Source organism: Zingiber officinale, chromosome 8B, assembly GCF_018446385.1.
Source record: "Zingiber officinale cultivar Zhangliang chromosome 8B, Zo_v1.1, whole genome shotgun sequence".
NCBI classification, from domain to species: domain Eukaryota; kingdom Viridiplantae; phylum Streptophyta; class Magnoliopsida; order Zingiberales; family Zingiberaceae; genus Zingiber; species Zingiber officinale.
This window is the reverse complement of record NC_056001.1, coordinates 80,414,098-80,423,864: the sequence shown is the minus strand read 5'-3', so window position 1 is coordinate 80,423,864 and position 9,767 is coordinate 80,414,098.

Genomic DNA, 9,767 nt, shown 5'->3' with positions numbered 1-9,767 from the left:
GCTATAATATAAGTACCAAAAGGTTCAAGTCAAATGAAATGAATCAAACCTATCTCTAGCATTGTCGCTTAGGTCATATAAATGAGAATCGCTTATCCCAGCTTCATAAAGATAGTTTGCTGGACTCATTTGATTTTGAATCATATGAGACATGCGAGTCATGCCTACTGGGCAAGATGACCAAGTGTCACACCCCAGGGGAGTCCCTGTCTGAGAAAATTTCGGCAGCATCTCCCCTATACGGTGGACAATCTGAAACTTTTCTACATCCTCACATACCTCAGCCACAGGCGGCTGGAATAATAAAAACAATAAAAATACAACCACACATTCCACGCAGTTTATATAACAAGTAAACAGAAAGATAATACCCTGACTCGAAATCAACCCTACTTCACTACACTCGTAAAGCTCAAATCCGATGAACTCACCTCTTCTGCCGTCTAGGCAGGCATGTAGTAGAATAAATCCAAATACAAATCCATCGACATAATAAAATTCATACAATGTTCATAAGTAAAATAATCCAAAACATAACAAGTTCAAAACAGTCTAGAACAGAAAAGAAACCAAAAGAAAACCAATCATATCCTCGAGGTCTGCAGGGACCAACAACTGGAACTCTCTCCTGACAGCATCAACCTGAAAATATCAATAATGGAGGCGGGGTGAGTCCAACACTCAGCAGGTACAATTGATATGCAAAGTAAAGAAATAACACCTAGCACTAATCATGCGTACAGTCTCCTGATAAAATTAAAGATAAATGCAAACCGAAGTAGACAGGAGAGAATCTGTACTAACCAGGACCCGGTATAAGGACAAACAGTCCGAAAGGTATAGAAGACCTGTATGCATGTCAAACATAGGTATCCAAACAATATGCAGCATATAAATGCAGCAAACACAATCACAAACAATAAATGCATCATGCATATGATGCCAATGTCATGGTCACCCCTGACGCCAGTCAGCCAACTCATAACAAAAGTGGGACCGAGTGGGTAGAACTGTGACAACCGTGCACTCTGCATCACTACCCCTGATGAGTAACCAAGTGGACAGGATGCTGTCGGAGTACACACGTACTCCTACCCCAAATCATAAATGGGGAAGCGCAATGCTCTCATCTCCCGGTACGCTATGACGGGGAGGGATCTCTAACGTGCTACACGCTACGTCACACTACCCATGAGCGGACCAACGGAGCACCGGAAGAGCCAAACTGACGTGCTACCACACTGTGTCACGCTACCCATGAGCGTTACAAAAGAGCACCGAACAGTGATGAAACTGGCAATGTGCTCAACAATAATAGAGCAATCTATCGCACAGTATGCGGTGATGCAAATGGTGCATGTCACTAAGCATGGTAATATACTAAACCAACCTCTGGACATATAACAATGGGCACCATAGTGAATAAATCATATCAAGATATACTGATCAATAAGGTATCAAACCTAGGTCCTGAACATATGAAACATGGTTATATCACTACCCATGAGCATGAAAAATCAGGTACGAGATCAACACGAGATGCAAACAAACAACCAATCAAACAGGTAACATGTATTGGGCAGTGATTAACCGAAACAAATAAGAAACACAATTAATGCAACATGTTAATTTCATTACTAAGCATATCAAAGACAATAAGTCAAAAGTACCCGCCTCCAAATAAGAAATGTCCAATCCGACGTCGAGATACCGTCTCGCGTCAAAGTCCTGTAATTCCAATAGGTATATTTTTATTTAGCTAAAACTCAATTGAATTGCTAAATAAAACCCTTGAAACTATTTAGGGCAAAGACCCCAATTGAATCATCAATTAACTTATCCAAATAGGATCCAACATGCTCATTTATCTAGCTAATATAAATTAATCCACTGGTACAATCCATCACTACTAATGAAATTCAATGTAAAAATGGAACCATTTCTAAACTCACCTGATGAATCACTGTTTATCCAAGGTCGAAGAATTTCCTATTGACACACAACAGAACACCTTATTGTCGAAAACCAGAAACAGTTAGCACATGAAATCCCAAATACAACTAGTTAGGAAATTCTAGCACTAATTTACCAAAACTCACATCTCTGGTTGAAGTGTACAAAAGTCTATACCTAATTTCCTCTTCTCTGGTGGTGGCAGCAAGCACAACAGAGACTGGTTGTGGCTCGGCAGAAGACCCTTGCAGTCCGGATAACCCTTCCACTCCGGCGATCAGTGGTGGCATCCGATTTGACCCGGTGGCGCCGAAACAAACTAGGTAGGGCACCGTCTTGGAGAGCTTCGGCAGGTCTAGGGCATAGGAGTTTGGTCGGTTGACGATGCTCGAAAGAGGAGAAGGGCCGACGGTAAGGCTGAGGAGGAGTGGCAGAAAACCTCAACCGACAGTGGATCGGGGTCGGCGACGGCGAGACGACACTACCCCGGCGGCATCGGCTGTGGTGGCGTGCAAGGTGACTAGCGCAGACGACACAGAGGGGAAAGAGCTCGGAAATGTGGCTCGGGCTCGAGGCAGAGGAGAAAGGGGAAGGAGAGGAAACTGCCGCAGCAGTTCGGGCTTCAGCGTCGCAGGGAAATCGGGAGTGAGGGAGAGTAAACGACGATTGGGGAAAGGAAAACAGTCATGAGTTCGGCGGATGAGGAAAATAAAAGGGAAAGGAAAAAGAATTAAATAAATACACTTTTCCTCACTTAAATGGGGTAGCCTAAACAGGCTTTCCTGGGCCCCCGTATTTATCCCCGTAAACTCGTTCATACGAGCTACAAAAAATTCCCGAAAAATTTCCAAAAATTTCGGAAAATTCTCTTATTAATATTCGCCTATTTTCGGTATTTTACATTCTCCCCCACTAATAAAAATTTGGTCCCCAAATTTCGCTATCTACCATCAGCAAGTACTAACAACAGATATAAAGTATAAATGCTGAATGGTAAATTGAATCACATACCTCAAGTGAAAAGATGGGGATATCGAGCTCGGATAATATCCTCGAGCTCCCAAGTAGCCTCCTCGTCCGAATGATGCTGCCATCCGACTTTAACTAGCCCGATAGTCTTGTTCCGCAACTGACGCTCTTTCCGGTCGAGAATCCGTACCGGAACCCCAGCACATGCGTCGGGTCGGGCACGTATCTCCTCAGCATCGACACGTGAAATACATCGTGAACGCCTGATAGGGATGGTGGTAGTGCCAGTCGGTAAGCTACCGCTCTGATCCTCTCCAAGATCTCGAAAGGGCCAATGTACCGCGGAGCTAGCTTACCTCTGAGGCCAAATCTCTTCACCCCTTTCGTGGGTGAAACTCGCAGAAATACATGGTCGCCAACAGAGAACTCTAGTGGTCTGCGTCTTCGATCAGCATAACTCTTCTGGCGATCCTGCGCCTCTGACATCCTCCGTCTGATAGTACGGACCAACTCTGCATCCTGCTGAACTCTATGAGGTCCCAACAACTGGGCCTCTCCAACCTCATCCCAGAGGACGGATGTCCGACAAGGTCTACCATACAACGCCTCAAACGGTGCCATCTGGATAGCCGAATGAAAGCTGTTGTTGTAAGCAAACTCTACTAACGGCAGATGGTCACCCAACTGCCTCCGAAATCCATAACGCATGACCTCAGCAGGTCCTCTAAAGTCTGAATGGTCCGCTCTGACTGTCTATCTGTCTGTGGATGAAAGGCTGTACTAAATCGGAGCTGCGTGCCCAAGGCCTGCTGCAGACTCTGCCAGAAACGAGACGTGAACCGAGGTCTCTATCTGAAATAATAGTCAATGGGACATCACGTGATCTGATGATCTCCCGGCAAAACAGATCTACCAATCAATCCAGGAAATCAGTCCTCCGGATCGCTAAGAAGTGCGCGGATTTGGTTAATCGATCAACGATAACCCAAATCGCGTCATGACCTCATCGTGTCCTTGGCAATCCCACCACAAAGTCCATAGTAATATGTTCCCATTACCACTCGGGAATAGGAATCCGCTGAAGTAATCCGGCAGGTCTCTAGAGCTCAGCCTTCACCTGCTGACAGACAAGACATCTAGATACGAAATCTGCGATATCTTTCTTCATACTGTTCCACCAGTAGGAACGCCTCAAATCTAGATACATACGGGTTCCGCCTAGATGGACAGTAAATCATGAGCGATGAGCCTCCAGAAGTAACTCCTATAAGACCGGATGAGACTGAAGTACGCATAATCTGCCTCGGAAGTGTATAACACCCTCCTCGTCTCGTGTGAACTCGGTCTGCTGCCCGGAAGCTATCTGGCTGCAAATAAATTGCAAATACTGATCAGCAGCCTAGGGCTCTCGTATCCTCGTCCTGATCAACGACTGAGCAACCATGGTAACCAGAGTACCCTGCTCTGTCTGTCCTTACCCCTCCTCAAGGTCTAAATCGGAGAAACCTTAAATCAAATCTGTGACCACAACTCGGTGGCAAGCTAAAGTCCCTCCGGACTTCCTGCTAAGCGCATCGGCAACCACATTAGCTTTCCCCGGGTGGTAGCTAATGGTACAATCGTAATCCTTTAGGAACTCCATCCATCTCCTCTGTCGGAGATTAAGCTCCTTCTGAGTGAAAATATATTTGAGACTCTTATGATCAGTGAGAATCTCAAATGTAATACCGTATAAATGATGCCGCCAAAGCCTCAGAGCAAAGATGATGGCAGCTAACTCCAAGTCATGAACTGGGTAGTTCTTCTCATGCTCCTTCAGCTGACGAGAAGCATAAGAGACTACTCTTCCGTGCTGCATCAGAACAGCGCCCAAACCCTGTAGAGAAGCGTCGGTATAGAGTACAAATCCATCCTCTCCAGAAGGTAAGACCAAAACTGGAGCCGACACTAATCTCCGCTTCAGCTCCTGAAAGTTGATCTCGCAATCCTCGGACCATGTGAACTTCACGCCTTTCCTGGTAAGATGTGTCAACGGCATAGCAATACCCGAAAAACCCTCGACAAAATGTCGGTAATATCCTGCTAGTCCCAGAAAACTGTGGATCTCCTGCACTGACTTCGGCTGCTCCCAACTGGTAACAGCCTCGATCTTCTGAGGATCAACTGAAATACCTCTGCTAGAAACCACGTGTCCCAGAAAACCGACTGAGGATAACCAGAATGCACACTTGCTAAACTTCGCGTACAGCTGATGTCGTCTAAGAATCTCCAAGACTATACAAAGATGCTGTGCATGCTCCTCCTCGGAATGCGAGTAGACCAATATGTCATCAATGAAAATGATAACAAACTGATCTAGATACTCAAGAAAAATGCGGTTCATCAAGTCCATAAACACCGCTAGAGCATTGGTAAGCCCAAATGGCATTACCAAAAACTCATAATGACCGTATCTCGTACGGAAAGCTGTCTTCTGGATATCTGAGTCTCTGACCCTCAACTGATGATATCCGAATCGCAGATCAATCTTAGAATACACTGATGTACCTCTGAGCTGATCAAACAAATCCTCGATCCGTGGTAAAGGATATTTATTTCTGACGGTCACTGCATTCAGCTGTCTGTAGTCAATACATAACCTCATGGTGCCGTCCTTTTTCTTGACAAATAATACCAGAGAACCCCATGGGGAAACACTAGGGCGAATGAATCCCCTGTCTAAAAGATCCTGGAGTTGAACCTTCAACTCGTTCAACTCTTTTGGTGCCATACGATACGGAGCTTTCGATGTCGGCGCGGTTCCCCGAATCAGCTCAATAGCGAACTCCACTGGCCTTCTAGGTGGCACACCAGGTAGCTCCTCTGGAAACACATCCGGATACTCTTGGACTACTGGAACGTCGGAGAGCTGCGAACTACTGCTGTCGTCTGTACTAATCAAAGATAATAGGAAACCCTGACAGCCATGTGACAACAGCTTCTGAGCCTGAATCGCCGAAATGATTGATATGCCGTCATCTCTGATGCCAGTGAAATTCCACGAGGGTTGGTTCGGAGGCCGGAAGATGACCACTCTCGTCTGGCAATCAACGGTAGCATGATATACTGACAGCCAATCCATGCCAAGAATGATATCAAACTCGATCATCTCCAATACTAGAAGATCTACCGTAAGTGTCATGTTGCCAAAGTCTAACGGGCAACCTCTGATCTCCTGTGTGACATCTAAAGTATCACCGGACGATAGGGAGACAATCAATCGCTGCAATCTAACAGTAGGTAATCTACCAATCTCCCGCATAAAGGTACGGGATATAAAAGAGTGCGAACTACCAGTATCAATCAAAATATCAGCGGAAAATGCATAAATGGAAATCGTACCGCGGAAAACGGATCCGTCGGCCCCCTGAGCATCCTCTCTGGTAATCGCATGAACACGACCATTCTCTGGCGGAGGAGGAGGAGGTAACGCTGCCAGCGGCTGTTGCGGCTGGGCAGAAGCCTGCCACTGAGGCGGTGTGGATAATGAGCTAGAGAAGAATGAGAGGATGGTGACTGATACTGTGCAGCTGGCTGGGACTAAGTCTGCACAGGTCGGGGATAATAAGGTCCTGAACAAAACTGGGGGTGCTAGAGTACTCTGTCCAAGCATGCCAAATCTTTCGCTGAGGGCTGCTCCCGTGTTGTGAGGGTGAGAATCTCGCCCTCCTCGTCGAGACAACGACTTGGTCCCCTCTGCTCGACCCTCAGGAGCTGTCTTGAGCCTTGTTGACAATCTCGGCTCGGTGCCCAGGCGGTTTGCAATAAAAGCAATGAAAGTGATGTGGTCTGGAACCACATGAAACATCAGATATCGCTGGTGGGTGTTTCCGATCTGCAGGAGACCGAAAGCGTCCCGAGGAAAATTGTCGACTTACGAGGCCTACGAGATACCCCGAAGAACTCACGACTGGCTGCGACTACTCGATCGTCCTGTCACAGTGCTGGATGCCCGACATCGACCGTATGCTTCCTTTTCCTGTCCGGATATGCTGTCTGCTGAGCTAACTCTATCATCAAAGCTCGATCCAGTGCATCAGAGTAAGATGTGATCCCTAAACCGGCAAGCCGTACATGCAGATAACCATCCAGTCCCTGAATAAACTGCATCATGCGAGTTCTGTCATCCGCAACTAACTTTGGACAAAACTTAGCCAACCGGTGGAATTCAGTATTATACTCGGTCACTGTGCGGTTGTTCTGCCTCAGACTCATAAAATCCTGTTGGCTAGCCATCTGATAAGACAGTGGAAAGAAGCGACTCTCAAAAGCCTCTCTGAACCTGGTCCACGTGACGTTGCGCTCACCAATAATAGAACGCTGAGTAATCCACCAGGCATTAGCTTCATCCCGTAAATGGTAGGCAGCCAACTCTGCTTTCTCCCACTCGGAGCAAGCCATATAGAAGAAAGTCTGCTCCATAGTCTCTATCCATGACAGAGCCATACTCAGATCGAGATCTACGCGGAAAAGAGTGAAACGAGTCTTCATCGACTCAACCAATGCTGGAATCCTAGCTCGTGCAGCGACAATATCAGTGATCTGTGTCGAGCTGGTGCTACAGGTGGTACTGCGGAATAAACCGGAGGAGGAACTCCGGTCGCTATATATATCTTGAAGTATAGTGGTATTACGGTGAACATAAGTGGTAGTGGAGTACTGTGAGGTAATGGTACCGATATGGTGTAGTTGCTACTCATGTAGGCACGGGGCATAGGTGCCATCTGTTGTAGATCAAGTGGCGGTAATCTGTAGGTTGCGCTGGAGCAGATGTCGGGTACGCCAATGGTACCTCTGATGGTACCGGAACTACTGTAGGGATAGGTACGCTCGGCACAACCGAGGTAGGTACCTCTATAGGAGCCGTCGGGGTCTGAAAGCCCAACGTGCCCGAAGCATGCTGAGTCAGTCCCTGACTGACAGGTTCACTAATAGTGGCCATCTCTGGCATATCCAAAGATCCCGTGGTCCTCGCACGTGGTCGTCCAGCACCACGTCTTGCAGCAATACGAGTAGATCGTCTCATATCTGTTAAATTAAATTACAAATATTAATACAGGTATAACAATCATAAAATAAACATCATACATATTTGCTGTCAGGAGATGTTCCATCGCTGTCCAGTCCCCAATTTGACCTCAAAATTCTGAACGAGAAAAATCGCCGGAAATCCAAATAAATCCGAAACAGAAATCCGAAACATAACCATATCGAAAATCCGAAAATGCCCAGTTTGACTCGCAAACCTGGCTAACCCAAATATCCAGAATACCAACAACAGGTATCATAACCCTGCTCTGATACCAATAAATTGGTATCAGATAAATCTCAAAATCCAACACACGGAAACCAACCAAGTATCGCCAAACTTGGCTCTGATGCCACCAAATTGTCACGCCCCAGAGGAGTCCCTGTCCGAGAAAATTTCGGCAGCATCTCCCCTGTACGGTCGACAATCTGAAACTTTTCTACATCCTCACATACCTCAGCCACAGGCGGCTGGATAATAAAAACAATAAAAATACAGCCAACATATATAACAAGTAAACAGAAAGATAATACCCTGACTCGAAATCAACCCTACTCCACTACACTCGTAAAGCTCAAATCCGATGAACTCACCTCTTCTGTCGTCCAGGCAGGCATGTAATAGAATAAATCCAAATCCAAATCCATCGACATAATAAAATCCATACAATGTCCATAAGTAAAATAATCCAAAACATAACAAGTTCAAAACAGTCTAGAACATAAAAGAAACCAAAAGAAAACCAATCATATCCTCGAGGTCTGCAGGGACCAGCAACTGAAACTCTCTCCTGACAGCATCAACCTGAAAATATCAACAATGGAGGCGGGGTGAGTCCAACACTCAGCAGGTACAATTGATATGCAAAGTAAAGAAATAACACCTAGCACTAATCATGCGTACAGTCTCCTGATAAAAATAAAGATAAATGCAAACCGAAGTAGACAGGAGAGAATCTGTACAAACCAGGACCCGGTATAAGGACAAACAGTCCGAAAGGTATAGAAGACCTGTATGCATGTCAAACATAGGTATCCAAATAATATGCAGCATATAAATGCAGCAAACACAATCACAAACAATAAATGCATCATGCATATGATGCCAATGTCATGGTCACCCCTGACGCCAGTCAGTCAACTCACAACAAAAGTGGGACCAAGTGGGTAGGGCTGTGACGACCGTGCACTCTGCATCACTACCCCTGATGAGTGACCGAGTGGACGGGATGCTGTCGGAGTACACACATACTCCTACCCCAAATCATAAATGGGGGAGCGCAATGCTCTCATCTCCCGGTACGCTATGACGGGGAGGGATCTCTAACGTGCTACACGCTGCGTCACACTACCCATGAGCGGACCAATGGAGCACCGGAAGAGCCAAACTGACGTGCTACCACGTTGTGTCACGCTACCCATGAGCGTCACAACGGAGCACCGAACAGTGATGAAACTGGCAATGTGCTCAACAATAATGGAGCAATCTATCGCACAGCATGCGATCATGCAAATGGTGCATGTCACTAAGCATGGTAATATACTAAACCAACCTCTGGACATATAACAATGGGCACCATAGTGAATAAATCATATCAAGATATACTGATCAATAAGGTATCAAACCTAGGTCCTGAACATGTGAAACATGGTTATATCACTACCCATGAGCATGAAAAATCAGGTACGAGATCAATACGAGAAGCAAACAAACAACCAATCAAACAGGTAACATGTATTGGGCAGTGATTAACCGAAACAAATAAGAAACACAATTA